The sequence below is a fragment of the Humulus lupulus genome, chromosome X (assembly GCF_963169125.1).
Source record: "Humulus lupulus chromosome X, drHumLupu1.1, whole genome shotgun sequence".
Classification (NCBI taxonomy): domain Eukaryota; kingdom Viridiplantae; phylum Streptophyta; class Magnoliopsida; order Rosales; family Cannabaceae; genus Humulus; species Humulus lupulus.
In genome coordinates this window covers 16,477,294-16,495,282 of record NC_084802.1, presented here as the reverse complement: position 1 = coordinate 16,495,282, position 17,989 = coordinate 16,477,294, and the positions used below count along the sequence as shown (strand labels likewise).

Below are 17,989 nucleotides of genomic sequence, written 5' to 3'. Positions count from 1 at the left end.
TCCCTTCTTACAAATGAATTGTCCCACTATTTATAGAGTGGTTTACCGAATTTCTTCCCACATATTTCGGGGAGTTATTCTACAAATCAATAAAAATAATGCCATTAAATGCATACAATTATCACGTACGCGGTAATATCCCATGATATTAGGGATTTAATAAAAAATTACATACAATCCCTTAAACATAGGGATTTTTCAACAATGAACACGTTCACACACAACTGACGAGCTTGGATGCTAGATTCACACGCCTTCGAGACCATTTGCCTATTGCGAGCTCATCACCTTGGTTCGCCTATGCTCCCAACAAGTAATGTAGACAGAATCATCCTCTTCGAGCTTACACATCTCGAGCTTGAACCGTCTTGTCCGAGGGAGGAAATAAATATAGAAGTTTATACAAGTGTTGAACCATTGCCATTATGAATTGCGAGCCTAACTTATAACCTTGGACCGCCTCCGAGACTACGTGGTTCCCGAGCTTACCAATCGATGTCGTCACTTACTACTTAGCGAGACTATCTCTGATGTGCTAATCACATGATGACTGTGCAAATATCAAGCTTACACCTTACGAGCCCGAGTTTCGAGATAAAAAATTCTCATTCTCGAAATCTGGGTGTAACATTTTTCCCCCTCAAAAGTATCAGTTTGAATCCTATGAGAAGGAAACTTTTGAACTGTTTCTATTGAAAACTAAGCCACTTGATATACTAGAGTGTGGACACGCATCAACCATGGGTTGCTCAATCAGAGTACTCAAGTACCTTTTCACCACACCCACGTCTATTTGCCTGTCAATTTTTGGCCGCCATCGCCACATTTGCACCCGACCGTTTGATTATATACCGAATCCGACCAATGGTCCAGACCAGTTCAACCTTTGAAATTCCCTGGGGCCTATAAATACGCCCATATCATCTTCCTCATTTTACTTTCACATTTTGAATTTTCAGAGAGAAAAAACCAGAACTTAAAAGATTTCTTTCAACTTTGCATGTTTTCCAAGCCACATAAACAATCTACCTCCAATATATTCGATTTGGTGAGGTCCTCCCTGTTACCAACACTCTAGTCGGCGATTTCTTTGTACCTACAGACATTTGTGTGTAAGTTCCCATTCTTCACCTTGCTCTGTTATTTACGTATTTTTACGTATTTTTTTGATGTGTGAATGTATTTACTAGGAATGTGTTTATTACTTTCTAGTTCTAGCTTTCGTAAAGTTCTGTATCTGATATTACACAAATTTTTGACTAAGATTTTTTGAAATCCCGGTTCTCACACCCAAATTTAGTGCAAAAAATGAAAATGTAGGATTTTTTTTAGACCAATAAATGAGGTTCTAAATTAGGGTTTTAAATTGCACAGATCCCAAAATTGGAAAATTTTTGGGTAACCATCAACTTTTCCCTTGAAAATCTGGGATTCTTAAAATGAACCCACACTTTCCCACTCTCGCATCAGATACACGCTCAAAGCCCGAACTTTACAATAGTTTGGGGCTCTTCCTTGAATTCATCCTGTCCTTTCGAGACCTCGGTCTCAATCGAGCTTACTCGTGATCTCGAGCATTTTCGAGCTCGAATCACCAAAAACCATACTTTGATATCTTGTATGCCTGACCCTCATCCTTTTCTTTCTTGCTAGATGTCGTAGAACTCTGAGAATCGGTGGGGGTCAGTGTTCACAATCCCTTATTCTCCATCAACTAGTCCAGAATCTCCCTTCACCCGGAACCAGCGACTGATACAAGAGCACCGCGCGAGGTGTGAACAAGAGGATATTCGAGCCCATTTCCGACGTCAGATTGATGAGGTCGAGGAAAGAAAATGGAAGAAACTTTGAGTCGCGATTTATCCAGATCCAGAACCTGAGCTCAGACCTATCCCTCTCAATCCCAAACTCAAAGTCACCGTTGCTTACAAGCCTGGTGAAACCGCCCTTCTACCTCGCAAGCTGCTACCATTCCTACCTCCAGGGAGGAATTCTTCAAGGCCGAGCATTATTGGAGCTCGGTTACTTCGACAGGTCAAATTTCTGACATCCTAGCTCGCCACGACTTGAGACTATCCGGAATGCTGATGTCACGAGCACATGAAGGCAGTTGATAAACGAGTTTTAGACTCATTTATCTATGTGTTTTTCAGGTAAAATATTAGGTGTTGTTTTGTTTTGTTCTATTTTACGTTTGTTTTTGTATGTTTTCAGGTGTCAAAGGGCTTAGGTGACTTAGGTGTGGAAACATGGTGGAAACATCGACAAAATGAAAAAAATTGATGGAAAACAGTGTTTCGGAGCACCTTCTGCGACCGCAGGAAGTGTGTCTTGCGGCTGCAACTCCAGAGAAGTTTTTGCATTTCTAGAGCATTCCTGCGACTGCAGGAATGACATCTTGCGACCGCAGGATATGTCTACAAATGAGAAAAACGCAGATTTTTAATTAAGGGTGTTTTGGTCCTTTTATGTTTAAAAAATCGCTAATTAGGTTTAAATTACGATTAAGGAGAGAAAATGAGGCACTTTTTGCAGACTTAGACTAGGAGAGAAGGTTGAGGAGTGGATCTATCATTTAGAGTTTCTTTTCTTCTCTTTTTATTTTTTTAGTTTATGTTAATTTCAGGTTTATGGATTTCTTAGTGATGTTTATGAACTAAATTCTGTTTAGGTTTTCTAATTGACTCTCTTGAAACTCTATTATTATTTAATGTATTTATCTATTTCTTCTTCGTCTAAGTCTATTCAATTTGTGTCTATTGTGTATGTAATTGACTGCGCACCTTTTACAAATGATTTATGAATTTGAATCAAAATCTGAAAAGTGAGATTTGAATATGATAAAATTGAATAGACATAGATTTCAATTTAGAACGAGAGTAGCAAATTGGTTTATGTGATTTAGGGTTGTATTTATTGCTTCCTATTGTTTGAATTGACTATAGAAATATAGGGAATTCACATTAGGTCGAGTTTTCTATCTCTTAACTCGAATAGTTAACACTTTTGCATGCCTATTGTTTCAGTGAGAAGAGTTTCAGTAGTAATTGAATTAAAGAATAATAGAGTGGATAGTAGAGAAGATTAGGATTCCTAATTGTTTCATAGTGAATTTAATCCTTGTGTTCTTTTTATTATTTGATTTCTACAATTTTCATTTATTTCTGTTTTCTTATTTTCAAATTTCACAAATCTAGTTTTCATTAGCCAAATAGAAACTAGAAATTAATTATTTGGTAATTGATAAATCAGTATTCGTGGGACGATACTCATTCTTATCGAGATTTATTACAAATTGCGATTACGTATACTTGCGTAACTTTAATTTTGGCAACCAGTTTTTGGCGCCGTTGCCGGGGATTGATTTTTATTAATATCAATACAATTCATTTTTATTCTAATTTGGTTTTTCTATGTTAATTGTTTCTAACTATTGTGTTTGAGAATCTTAATTTCAAGTGCCAATTGGTATATGCGACGTCAAAGGACTGACAATCTTTTGCCCATTAATACTGAAATTGAGAGGACTTGCATATAGAATAGAAAGCAAAAACGGGTAGCAGAGATGACCCAACATCAGGACAATGTGTTGAATGGGGACGCTGCTGAGCCATCTGTTTGCCCACTCAGAGAATTTGTACTTCCCGCTGTTACTGGAGTACAATCATGCATCCAACCGCCGGCGGTTGTAGCCAATAATTTTGAAATTAAGCCGACAATTTTGCAAATGGTCCAGTCTACTGTCCAGTTTGGTGGACTCTATACTGAGGATCCCAATACACACATAGCCAATTTCCTGGAGTTGTGTGGAACTTTTAAATACAATGGGGTCACCGACGATGCTATTAGATTGAGATTGTTCCCGTTCTCACTGCGGGATAGAGCTAAAAGTTGGTTGAACTCTCTTCAAGCCAATTCAATCACTACTTGGGAGGCATTAGCTTTGAAATTTCTTGCTAAATTTTTCCCTCCATCCAAGGCTGCAAAGTTAAGAGGGAAAATTAATAACTTCTCTCAATTTGATGGAGAGTCTCTTTATGATGCATGGGAGAGGTTTAAGGAACTTTTGAGGAAATGTCCTCATCATGGGATTGAAAAATGGATGCTAGTCCATAATTTTTACAATGGTTTGTGTGGGACGACTCGCACCATTATTGACGCTATAGCAGGTGGTGCTTTCATGAGCAAGAGTGCTAATGAGGCCTATAAATTGCTTGAGGAAATGGCCATGAATAACTATCAGTGGCCTAGTGAACGAGATAGAAATAAGAAGGTAGTCGGTATGCACGAGCTGGATGCTATTACTGCTGTCACTGCTCAAGTTGCATCATTGACCAAGCAACTACAACAAAATTCTATGGCCACTCAGGTCATGCAAATCCAAGCGGTATGTCATAATTGTGGTGGTCCTCACCCATTTGAGCAGTGCATGGTAGTTGAGATGAACAACTCCATTCCCATGGAATAGGTGAAGATGATGGGAAATTTCAATAGGCAAGCGAATAGTCCATTCTCCAACCTGTTCAATCAAGGGTGGAGAAAGCAACCTAATTTTGCATGGAGAAATAATCAGGGTTTTCAACAAATTCAGTAGCCTATGCTTCAAGCTCCACCTCAGGCACCGTTACAACCACCGATACTACCTGTTGCTCAATAGAAGACAAATGAGTTACAAGTTGTACTGTTAAATCTAACCAACTCTCAATCTCAATTTATGACAGAAACTCGCTCATCCATCAGGAATCTTGAGATGCAAGTTGGTCAATTGGAAAATATGTTACAAAGTAGGCCTCAAGGAAATTTGCCAAGTAATACAGAGGTGAATCCTAAAGAGCAGTGCAATGAAATCTCTTTGAGGAGTGGGAAGAAGTTGGAAGAGTCAGTCAAGAAGTCTATACCTGCACCCAAAGTTGAAGTTGAGAATGAGGGTAAGGTAGAAGAAGAGGTTATTGAAGACCTTGAGAAGAATCAGTCACCAGGAGTTATGAGCACCACATCAAGATTCCATATCCTCAGCGACTTCAAAAGAAGACACTTGACAAACAATTTTCGAAGTTTCTAGATATTTTTCAAAAACTTCACAGTAACATACCTTTTGTCGAGGCACTTGAACAAATGCCAAGTTATGTGAAGTTTATGAAGGAAATATTGTCAAAGAAAAAATAAGTTGGAGGATTATGAGACAGTGGCGCTTACTGAGGAGTGCAGTGCTATTTTGCAGAAGAAACTACCTCCCAAGCTTAAAGATCCGGGTATTTTTGCGATTCCTTGCTCAATAGGAGATACTATTATGACCAAGGCCTTATGTGATTTAGGGGCTAGTGTAAATTTAATGCCCTTATCTATTTTTCGAAAGCTGAAAATGGGAGAAGCTCGCCCCACTACTGTGTCCTTACAAATGGCAGATCGCTCTGTTAAGCAACCTCGTGGAGTAATTGAGGATGTCTTAGTTAAGGTTGGTAAATTTATTTTGCCTGCTGATTTTATTATTCTAGATATGGAGGAAGATGCAAACATTCCCATTATTTTGGGAAGACCATTCTTAGTCACAGGGAGAGCACTAATTGGCGTACAAAAAGGGGAGTTGAAGCCGCGAGTGCAAAACGAAGAGATAACATTTGATGTTTTTGCAGCAACTTATATTCCAACTTGTTGTAGGGTGGATGTGGTATGTAGTGGTGGTAGTAATTTGGAAACCACCAAGAGAAAAACTAATGCTAAAATCGGTAGTCGAGCAGTTCGTAATTGTTTGAAACAGTTCTATAGTGGAAAGGCTTGAAGGTTACACGAGCGGTGGAAGGCTCCGACAATTAGCAACGTCCAAAGACGAGTTTTTGTTTATGATACTATGGCTCTAAAGGATGCAAGGGGTGGACTTGACCCAAGTTGAAAGTGTAGAGAGTTCAGCGTCCGGCTAAATGACGTTAAATAAAGCGCCATTGGGAGGCATCCCAAGTTCATTTAAATTTATTTAAGTTCGTTAAGTTTTTAAGCTATTTTAGTTGAGACAATTTTTATTTTTTTAGTTAGTTTTTGTTTAATTTTAATTTTCTTGTAAATATTGTTGATTCTGGAATCATGAAATACGTGAAAAAAATAGAAAAATGATGAAACAAAAAAATTGAAAAAAAAAACGCAGAATCAATATGCCTACAGCCAATCCTTCGCCACTCATTTTGGCATTGACACTAGTGGATTTCCACCATATCCACAACCACCCAACTTTGGGTATCCTCCACCTGAGGGGGATGACAAGACATGTCCTTCAACGTGAGTCGAGTCAGGTAAGTTTCCTTTCCTTAACTTTTATTTAAATATTGGGGACAATGTTTTTGGTAAGGTTGGGGAAGGGGGATTTCTTTTAGTTATTTGTGTTAAGTTAATTGAGTCAAGAGGCTGATTCGTTTGGTGTTTGGTGTTTTGTGTTTTGTTAAATTGTGTTTGGTTTTGTGTGTAATTGTGTTGTGTGTTAGAGTATCTAGAGAGTCTGTTGAATCAAGATAACAATGATTAGCCGATGAGAATACGTGAATGACTTGTAATATAATTCGAGAAAACTATATTTGATTATAAAAAAAACAATTCGTGTGCTTGGTTTGACCACTTCTTTGGATTATTCTAATTCATTGTAAAACTGAATATTTGATCATGATTGGTAAATTCTTGCATTTAAATGTATTTACACTTTCTGAATTTTGAATGTGGAAAGAATGTATGAACAATTCTAGATCTTGCTTGCTTACTATTTGAGGCGAAATCATAGACAATGCTTGTTTAGGAAAATGATTTAGGCGATTTTTTTGGAACGTTTGAGCCTTTCAAGCCATCCTTGATTAATTTATCCTTAGTTACCCTTTTTCGAGCCTAAAAGTGTAACTTTTTATTGTTAACCACTTATTTCGAGCCTAATTGAACACTTAATTATTATTTTTTTCCCTTGATTTATACCATGAGCATATAAACATATAAATGGGGATTGATTTGTAATGGGTGTTATTGTGTGATTCGGTTGTGACAATAGAAAAATAAAAGGAAAGATTGAGAGGAAAATTTGAAAAAAAAAAGAGATTGAAAATAAACTACACTTCTTCTGTTTATTCACATTGAAACACATAAGTTTGGGGAAGTGTAGTTGAAAAAAAAAGAAAAAAAAATATACATCTAGTGTGAATTTTTCTCAATATTGGAAAATAAAGGAAAATTTGGGGTTGTTTGGATTACAATGTGGATATCATGTGTGGTTTGTTTGGATTATATGCTTATGGTATATATGAGCCTAAATGACTATCTTTTCTACCGTTACCTAAGCCTCTCAATACAAGCTTTAAAAGACCTTTTGATTCTTAAACATGCATTGATTTATATTAGTGGAGAATAATAAGTTAGCAAGCATATGGAAATTTGAGATTTGATGGATTGATGGTGAGACTTCAGCATGTGTAAATTATTTTAAATATGGTTGATTTACTGTTCATGATTGAGTAGACAAAAATGATCAATGGGTTAGGGTGAATTGAAGAAGTGGTTGGATTGAAAATTTGGATTATTTGTCATAATTTTTTTTCGAAAATTATATATGCTTGTCATTCGTTAATTTTGAGGCATGAAAATTGTGGTTGTCTTGATTCATTTGTTTAGTGTCTGTATTTATTTGTTTAGTTTATCTTAAGTTTAGTTTTCTTTGCTCGAGGGCGAGCAAATATTAAGTTTGGGGAAGTTTGATAAACGAGTTTTAGACTCATTTATCTATGTGTTTTTCAGGTAAAGTATTAGGTGTTTGTTTTGTTTTGTTCTATTTTACGTTTGTTTTTGTATGTTTTCAGGTGTCAAAGGGCTTAGGTGACTTAGGTGTGGAAACATGGTGGAAACATCGACAAAATGACAAAAATTGATGGAAAACAGTGTTTCGGAGCACCTTCTGCGACCGCAGGAAGTGTGTCTTGCTGTTGCAACTCCAGAGAAGTTTTTGCATTTCTAGAGCATTCCTGCGACCGTAGGAATGACATCCTGCGACCGCAGGAATGACATCCTGCGACTGCAGGAATGACATCCTGCGACCGCAGGATACGTCTACAAATGAGAAAAATGCAGATTTTTAATTAAGGGTGTTTTGGTCCTTTTATGTTTAAAAAATCGCTAATTAGGTTTAAATTACGATTAAGGAGAGAAAATGAGGCACTTTTGGCAGACTTAGACTGGGAGAGGAGGCTGAGGATTGGATCTATCATTTAGAGTTTCTTTTCTTCTCTTTTTATGTTTTTAGTTTATGTTAATTTCAGGTTTATGGATTTCTTAGTGATGTTTATGAACTAAATTCTGTTTAGGTTTTCTAATTGACTCTCTTGAAACTCTATTATGATTTAATGCATTTATCTATTTCTTCTTCATCTGAAATCTATTCAATTCGTGTCTATTTTGTATGTAATTGACTGCGCACCTTTTACATATGATTTATGAATTTGAATCAAAATCTGAAAAGTGAGATTTGAATATGATAAAATTGAATAGACATAGATTTCAATTTAGAACGAGAGTATCAAATTGGTTTATGTGATTTAGGGCTGTATTCATTGCTTCCTATTGTTTGAATTGACCATAGAAATATAGGGAATTCACATTAGGTCGAGTTTTCTATCTCTTAACTCGAATAGTTAACACTTTTGCATGCCTATCATTTTAGTGAGAAGAGTTTCAGTAGTAATTGAATTAAAGAATAATAGAGTGGATAGTAGAGAAGATTATGATTTCTAATTGTTTCATAGTGAATTTAATCCTTGTGTTCTTTTTATTATTTGATTTCTACAATTTTCATTTATTTCTGTTTTCTTATTTTCAAATTTCACAAATCTAGTTTTCATTAGCCAAATAGAAACTAGAAATTAATTATTTGGTAATTGATAAATCAGTCTTCGTGGGACGATACTCGTTCTTATCGAGATTTATTACAAATTGCGATTACGTATACTTGCGTAGCTTTAATTTTCGCAACAGCAGTGTCTCTTCTTCCCCTGAAATCCTTTTTTAAGGATTTTCTGGACTTTGTCAGGCTCGCGCCCTTCCAACTTTAGACCAACTCCTACAGGGTTTTGTCCGCCCTCAGGTCGCCATACCACGAGCTAAAGTGGGAAGGACCTTCACCAAGAGAGATTCTCTGTCTCTTTTGCTTGAAAAGAAACCCCTCCTGAGCTCGGGGAGGAGATGGTTTCTACTCTCTATCGAGCTACCCAAAGGAGAAGAAGATCTTTGAGAACATGCTGAATCATCCTCCCAACTTCAAGCTAGCCTTCTTCTGGATAGACGACCTTGCTCCCTCAAAGTTCCATTCGTTCCAACGAATTCGTAAGTACACATACTTATTTCTTTTTTTGCTCGATTAATGATTAGGCTCGAACTAATGACATGTATCCATTTCTTCAGCCAATTATCATCGTCCCACACACTCAGACTCAATGTTGGAGCACAAAAAAGGTTTGTTCCAGCTACCGTACGGTAGGCGCTCCCTGTCTTATCTTCTTCATGAAGATAAACTTTGAGCCTGCGGCCTCCTGGAGTAGGACCAGTCGACAGACGATGTCGCTTACCATAAATACCTTGAGTGGGAGCATGTGCCTTTTCCCATTGAGAAGCTACCTCCAAGATAGAGGTCAACGAGCTCACGGGCCCACTCCCTATTGGCTCGCCGTCATGAACTCCCGTGCTCGGGAAATGAAGAAAACGACGAGGCTTCGAGCTCGAATGGTGGAGGGAAAATCATTCTTAGCTCGGCTATGTGGTCCCCATCTCTGCTAAATCATAAGCCCGATACCCTGATCCTATTCTTGAATTTTAGGGATAACTTCCATGTATGGTCCTCGGTAGATGAGAGGGTTCATAGATTCGATAGTTGGTTAGGAAAATTCCAGACTATGTATAGTTTAAATGAGGTCTGGGATGGGGTCGCCATTTAGTATGGTACCAACGACTATAGAGACCTTTCAAGGCTATCACCCACGTATAGGGAAGGGAGTCCCCCAGCCTCCTCTGAAGATAGGGGGATTACATTGTCACCGAGCACAAGCTCGGGGGAGAGTTCCAGTTAGGTTTCCTTTTACTTTAACCTTTGTTTCTTTTTGTAGTTTAAGCCCATTAACTAGTGTGTAACTTGTGTCTGTGCAAACGATATGGAGTCTGATCTCGACAACCTACTCAACCGCCGCTCTAGAGCGAAGCAAAGCAAACATCCGAGGGTGTCGCAGAGAGCGGGATGCCTTTTGAAGGTCCCAAAAAGAACTGAGGCGACTCCTCCAAACCTGGACTCCCAAGGCCCGAGCTAAGCTACTGATGTAGAACCCGAGGCCAGGGTATCTACCGAGGTCACAATCCTCCCGCCTCCTGCCATTCAAGCCTCTCAAAAGACTGCGCTGGCCCCAAAGAAGCTGGTTCCCACTCGAGAACGCCTGCTGTCGATTTCGACTCATTCCACTGAGTGTCTGATCGACAATGCCACGGGGAAACACGGAGCCATTCTGGGCTCGGACGTACTGTCTGGAGTTGGCCAGAGTTTCAGCAATCTCGGCACCCCTCAATGGCAATTCTTAACCTCCTACCGAGACACCAGAACCCTTTATGACAAGGGTAGCGAGCTCATCTCCTTGGTAATTCTTTTTACTCTGTCACGCTTCCTGTTCGAGTTTATTCTGTATGTGTTCTAACCCATTTTGTTTATGTACAGGGCCTTGCTGTGTTTGCTCAGCTTAATTACAAACTGAACAACGGAGTCCACTCGAGCATGTCCTATGCTCAGCAGTCGAAAAATCTCCAGATCAAGCTCGCAGACGAACTTAAGGCCGCAAAGTCTGAGCTCGAGTCAAAGCTAGAAGCTAAATATTCTAAGATCATGGAGAAGGACTCGAGAATCAAGGAGCTTGAAGAGCTGAACTCCAAGCTCGAGGAGGAAAAGAAATCCACTTTTGACATAATCGAGGGTGAGAAGGCTCGCCTTCTCGAGGAGTTCAAGAAAAAGAAGGATCATGCGGTTGATATGGCTATGTACCGAATCTGAGCCAACAACGCTGACCTCGAAAAAAGCTTCATAGACACTCTCGAAGAGGAGTTACTGGAGAGGTTGGAAGCTCGACTTGATGCGGAGGATGCCGAGGAGGAGGCAGAAAATGTAGTGAAGAAGCCCGATGTTGCCGAGGGGGATGCACCTGCTTCATAGAAGCGAGGTCATGGGCTATGTCCCATTAATATTTTTGTAATTTTTTTTTATTTAAGCCCTTGGGGGCAAACATAATTGATAGCTCGCCTAAGGGCTATTTCAATGTATGATTTTCTTTGGTCGAAAACCTTAGTACCCTTAATTTTACGATTAACTTTTACTTTAATAATTTTTGCTTTACATTCCTGGGTCGAAATATTTCAAGCGTCTTATATTAAAGGTTTGCTTTTATGCTTGTTTATTCGTACAAACACATATGTTGGATTTAAGCTCAAGTTTTAATGCATTCATGCACAGTTTACTTGATGTATCCATGTCCGATCTCGTTAGTTTTCAAGGTCGGACCTTACGTTTACCATGCACTCGAAAGTACTTATATGGCATGTAAGATAGGTAGTTTAGTTATATCTTGCTTTTCTAGTTACTTTTCCTCTTCCTTGAGTAGCTCCCCAAGGTTGTGAGGTCGAAGCTATCTTTTGGCAATATATTCCAACCTTGATCTCGACTTAGCTCGAGTAGGTATATTCATATTCCAACTTTCTGTCGATTTTTTTTACTTGGTTTGTTCCAAACTTATTTAGCTCGTGTCTGATTTGTAATCCATACACTTGTAACTTTGGTAATCTGGTTATGTCCAGTAGCTCGCGTATCTGATCATATCCAGACACTTATAATTTTGATAATCAGGTTATGTCTAGATCGTCTTAGCTCGCATATCTGGTCAAATCCAGACACTTTATAATTTTGATAATCTGGTTATGTCCAGATCGTCTTAGTTTGTGTATCTGGTGAAATCCACTTATAACATCTATGTTGGGTTAAAGGTCCAGACATTTTTGTTAGTTTACGTGTATACTTAACATTTTTATGTCAGGTAAAGATCCAGACATTTTTATTTTATGTTATTTATTTTTTCAAACTAATGGTATTATTGTATACCACTGATGCCCCCTTAATATCCTATGAGTGTGACCATATGTTATTAAATTAAGAGAGTTTGCAAAAAGTACAACATTTAGTAAAGAAAATAACTTTTGATCAAAGTGGAACACTTTATTAACAAAAAGTATGAAAAATAAACAAGCTTGGTTACAATAAAACATCATTCCTACACTACTGATAGTAAGGTTGTAGATGTTCGCTATTCAAAGCTTGCGGTACCAATTCTCCGTTCAATCTCGCCAATTTATATACCCCAGGTCGAATAATAGACTCGATCTGGTAAGGATTTTCCCAGTTAGGTCCGAGTACTCCAGTAGACGGATCCCTTGTAGCCAGGAATACACGTCTTAATACCAAGTCTCCCAATCTGAATTTTCTAACTCGACCTTTTTATTGAAGTATCGGGTAGCTCATTGCTAATATGCGACATTTTTTAGTTGAGCTTTATCTCTTCTTTCTTCAATAAGGTATAGGTTCTCTTCGAGCTAGGATTGGTTTGAGACCTGATCGTAGGCATGGGTCCGAATTGTGGGTATTTCAACTTCAATTGGTAACATGGCCTCGCATCCATATGCTTGGGAGAAGGGAGCATGTCTTGTTGAAGTTTGACATGTGGTTCAATAAGCCCACAAAACTTGGGGTAACTCCTCAGGCCACTTTCCTTTAGCCTCCTCCAACCTTTTCTTCATGGAGCTTTTAAGGGTTTTGTTGACTGCTTCGACCTGGCCATTTGATTGGGGATGGGTGACGGAGGAGAAGCTTTTTATTATCCCATTTTTTTTTTCACAGAAATGGGTAAATAGATCATTGTTGAACTGGGTACCATTGTCTGACACTATTTTCATAGGCATTCCATATCGGCATATAATGTTTTTTACCACAAAGTCTAAAACTTTTTTCTAGTTAATTGTTGCCAAGGGTTCTTCCTCGGTCCATTTTGTGAAATAATCGACTACGACCACAACATACTTCACTCCACCTTTGCCTGTTGGCAGCGAGCCTATAAGATTGATTCTTCGCACCGCAAATGGCCATGGGAGGTCAACATGGTTAGTTCGGTAGGTGAAGCTCGTGGAATTGAAGCAAATCGCTGGCACTTATCACATCTTTTGATATACTCGAACATGTCTGCCTTGATTGTGGGCCAAAAATATCCTTGTCTTATCACCTTTTTGGACAAATATGCCCCCCAGTGTGATCTCCACAAAATCCTTATTGAATTTCTTCCAGAATTTTCTTTGCCTCGAGTGGAGTTACACATCGGAGTAGTGGCATAGAATATCCTCTTCGATACAACCTTCCTTCCACAATAGTGTATCTCGGGATCTGATACATCAATTCTGCTGGGAGAATGCCAGTTTCGAGGTAATAAACTATTGGGGTCATCCAGGTTGGTTGAGAATCGATCATGCATACTTCTTCTTCGTCAGGCTTGCTGATACTCGGGGTCGATAGAAACTCTATTGGGACCACGTTCAAAGTATCGACCTCGCTAGTCGTAGCGAGCCTGGGCAATGCGTCTGCATTTGAATTTTGTTCTCGGGGAACTTGCTCTATGGCGTAAAACTCGAACTATCTGAGTGCGGCCTTGACTTTCTCTAAATATGCAGCCATCTTTATTCCACGAGCCTGATATTCCCCTAAAATTTGGTTGACCACTAATTGTGAATCACTATAGCAGTGTATGGCCTTTGCTATCCAAAGTTCTGCCAATAATGCTTCGTATTCAGCTTTGTTATTTGTAACTCCCATTTCTTTCTACAAATGCATTATAACAGTTATGAAAAATAATAAGAGAAGATATTTTTATTCATACTTTTGAGTGCATTACAATGCTAACCGAATGCTAGAGCTATTAAGTAAAGTGGAAGAATAACTAATGAATATGCAACTATAACATTCATGGGCATTTCATTAGTATAATACCCATAGAATGATGCTAAATACAAGCAAACAATCACTAAAGTTATGAAAAATAAAGAGAAATTCATGTTTTGATGATGAATTTTATCTAGAAGGTTAAGAGATGAAGAAGTTGTGCAAGTAAATGGTTGAAGGAACAAGTATTTATAGGACAAAAATTAGTCGTTTATGACCGTTGGGGATATAGTTGTTTTCTCTTATGGGATTTTAACAATTCTAAGTTGTTGGAGTAACTAACAGATGGGAATAATTAATTTATGGGTGTTAGAGAAACATTTTCAGAAAAGTTTGTGAGTAAAAAATGTTAAACTAAGTAATATAAGAAGATGGGGAAATTTTCATTTTTTTACTATTCACCGGGTACTATTCATAGTGGGTCCCACAGTGGGGTCCGCAAGGGTCCCACAGTAGGGTCCCACATGGGTCCCACAGCGGGGTCCACCCCATGGGTCCCACATGTTGATGCAGTAGTGATATAGTGATGACCTAAGCAAATTACTATGCTTGATATTTTGAATATTTTATTATTTTACTATGCTTGATACTTTTAATATTTTATTATTTTACTATGCAGTATAGTGACCCAATGTTTTCCTATAAATAGAGCCCTTCAGAATTCATTTTTGAATTACGAAAAATCTTTCTTTCTCTCACTCTACCTAAAACTCTTCTTAACACTCTTTTAAACTTTTAAATCTCTAAAATCTAGGCGAAGTTCTGTCTGTAACACTAGCCTACGAAGACATTTTTGGGTAAGCTCCTTCCCGAGCCTTTCAGTTCAGTTATTTAGCTATTATTTATATATAGATTATGCTACTATGTCTAAAAAATTTATATATAGATTATGCTACTATGTCTAAAAATTTATATATAGATTATTTTACTATGCTGTTAGAATGCCAAAATTTATATATAGATTATTTTACTATGTCGTTATAATGCCGAAAGTTATATATAGATTACTTTACTATGCCGTTATACTGCCAAAAGTTATATATAGATTATTTTACTATGCCGTTATAATGCCAAAAAATTATATATAGATTACTTTACCATGTCGTTATAATTTACAATGCTAAAATTGAAATATAAACTATTTTATATGTATCTTCATAATACTAAACTTATATAGGCTATGGTCATACTTTGGACTATTATTATGGAATCTTATAACCTTATTCCCTATTATTATGGACAAGTATTATGACCTGGACTTTTCCGTATGACCATGACCACAACTTTTAGACCAGAACCTTCCCATGGACAAATATAGTATGACCATACGCCTAGACATAAAATAAACAATAAAATAAGAAAAAAAATAGAATAACAACAATCATAAACTAAAGTTACATCATGTAGATTTTATGTAAGTTAATAGTTTGTGTTTTTATCAGGAAGCTAACAATTTAGGTTGTTTTATCTAGACGCAAGGTAAGTAGAATCCTCATCTACAATACAAGTCTTTTATGTGTCTTATGTGCATTTATATGCTTTATATGTTATCCTGCCATGTTGTTATGCATAAGTTATTTTTAAGAATGTTATATTTCTTATGCATAAGCACGCTTAATGTTCACAAGCAAGTTATTGAAAGCGTTAAAGTAGAGGTGCTGCTTGGGAGACCTAAGTCCCAAATAAGTAAGGAGGGAGATGTATGTCTCTATATAATGAATGTTTATGAAGGAGAAATTCCCTATTATCATGTTTATGTTCAGGTGGGAATGTGATTCCCTATGTAATGCTGGCAGCAGCATCCTCTAGGGCCCAAAAGAAAGGAAAGTGAAAGAAAGAAAGAAAATACATAGCATGTTGCACGTTTATTTTAATGCATATGAGGTAGTTATTCTGCTTACTGAGCCTTAGCTCATTAGATAATGTTTTGTATTGTAGGTAAGATGCCCCAAATATAAATGGTTGATGAGTATACGTGGAGCCAACATGACTGTACATATGGGGCTGACCTGAAGGGAGTGGAGTTCTGCTATGCTATTTTATAAATAAACGAGAAACTTGATTTTATAATTATATTTCATTAAAAGTATTTTGTGAACTTTATAATTTACTTAAAGCTTTAAAAGTATTTCATGAACTTTGTAATTTACATAAAGCTTTTCAATTTATCGGTTGGATACATCTTCATTTCTACGTTAAGGTGTAGCAACGCCACGGAAATTATTTATAAAAGTATTAAGATTTGTATGTAAGATAAAGTTTTATTTAGTTGTGAGTATTGTATGGTTTGAGGTTATGAACATTAGTTATGTATTGTTTAATAAAGTTTTTGTAAATTCAGAATTTCAGTATTGTTATATTTAGGTTAAACTTTGTTTTTACACTATATATATGTATGTTAAGAAAGGAGGTCGTTACATTATTAGACGCCTCGAAGTTTAACCTTAAGGAGGAATGAAATCGACTTCCTGCTGGAGTGATCAGTATGATTCCTGCCCCGATCCATTTTCGTTGGAGGATCCGTCGACATAAAGTTTCCACAACTCGCAGGCTGGGGTTATAACTTCATCGTTAGACACTCCAGTACATTCTACGATGAAATCCGCCAGGGCTTGTCCCTTTATGGTCGTTCTCGATTGATATGTGATCTCGAACTGTCCGAGTTTGACCGCCCACTTTAACAATCTTCCATAGGCTTCTGGTTTAGATAGAACTTGTCACAGTTGTTGATCAGTTAACACATGAATAAGGTGTGCTTGGAAATAAGATTGGAGCTTTTAAGACGAGTGGATCAGGCTGAGAGCCAGTTTTTCCATTAAAGGGTATCTCGATTTTGCCCCCAATAACCTTTTGCTGACATAGTACACAGGTTTTTGTACCTTCTTGTCTTCTCGGACGAGCACGAAACTAATGGCGTGCTTGGTGGTAGCGAGGTACAATTACAAGACCTCTCCTGGGATAGGCTTCGACAAGATCGGTGGTTTGGAGAGATGTTTCTTTAAGTCTTGGAATGCAAGCTCGCATTCCTCTGATCACTCGAACTTTTTGCCCCATCTCAAAAAGTTGAAGAAAGGAAGACAACGGTCTGTAGATTTTGAAACAAACCTACTTAGTGCCGCCATTCGTCTAGTTAAACTCAGGACATCCTTATGCTTTTGAGGTGAGGGCATATCAGTCAATGCCTTGATCTTGTCAAGATTAACCTTTATTCCTCGCGTATTTACTATAAATCCTAGAAACTTTCTCGAAGATACTCCGAAAGAGCATTTTTGTGGGTTGAGTTTCATGTTATATTCCCGTAATACGGTGAAGCATTCTGCGAGATCATCCACATGGTTAGTGGTTTCTTGGACTTGACTAGCATGTCATTAACATAAACTTCTATGTTATTACCTATCTGCTCGGAGAACATTCTGTTCACCAGTCTTTAGTACGTTGCTCCAGTATTTTTGAGCCCGAAAGGCATGACATTGTAGCAGTATAGCCCTTTATCGGTTACAAGCTCAAATGCTCCTGGTTCGGTGCGTGCATGGCGATCTGGTTATATCCAGAATAAGCATCCATGAACGACATGAGGCCATGACCTGTTGTGGCATCTACGAGCAGATCAATCCGAGGTAAGGGGAAACAATCTTTAGGGCATGCCTTGTTAAGGTCGGAATAGTCGATATAGGTTCGCCACATGCCGTGGGGCTTTGGAACCAACACTGGATTGGCAATCCAATCAGGATAGAAGGCATCTCGTATGAATCGATTTGCCTTTAACCCGTCGACTTTTTCCTTGAGGGCATTCTTTCTATCGTCATCCAGGAGTCTTCGCTTTTGCTGCTTCGGGGGGAATATTTTATCGATGTTAGGTGCATGACTCATGATATTTGGACTGATTCCCACCATGTCTGAATGTGACCAAGTGAATACATCCTGGTTTTCTTTTAAGAAGCAGATTAATTACAATTTCTCTTCTTCAGA

General features: G+C 37.9%; 1 non-coding gene across 1 annotated transcript; it reads right to left on the bottom strand.

The window, feature by feature from the left end:
- Positions 1–3,985: 3,985 nt before the first annotated feature.
- Positions 3,986–4,092, bottom strand: LOC133807741 (small nucleolar RNA R71). Its single transcript, XR_009879638.1, has one exon. It is a non-coding gene; the product is annotated as a small nucleolar RNA R71 (small nucleolar RNA).
- Positions 4,093–17,989: the final 13,897 nt, after the last annotated feature.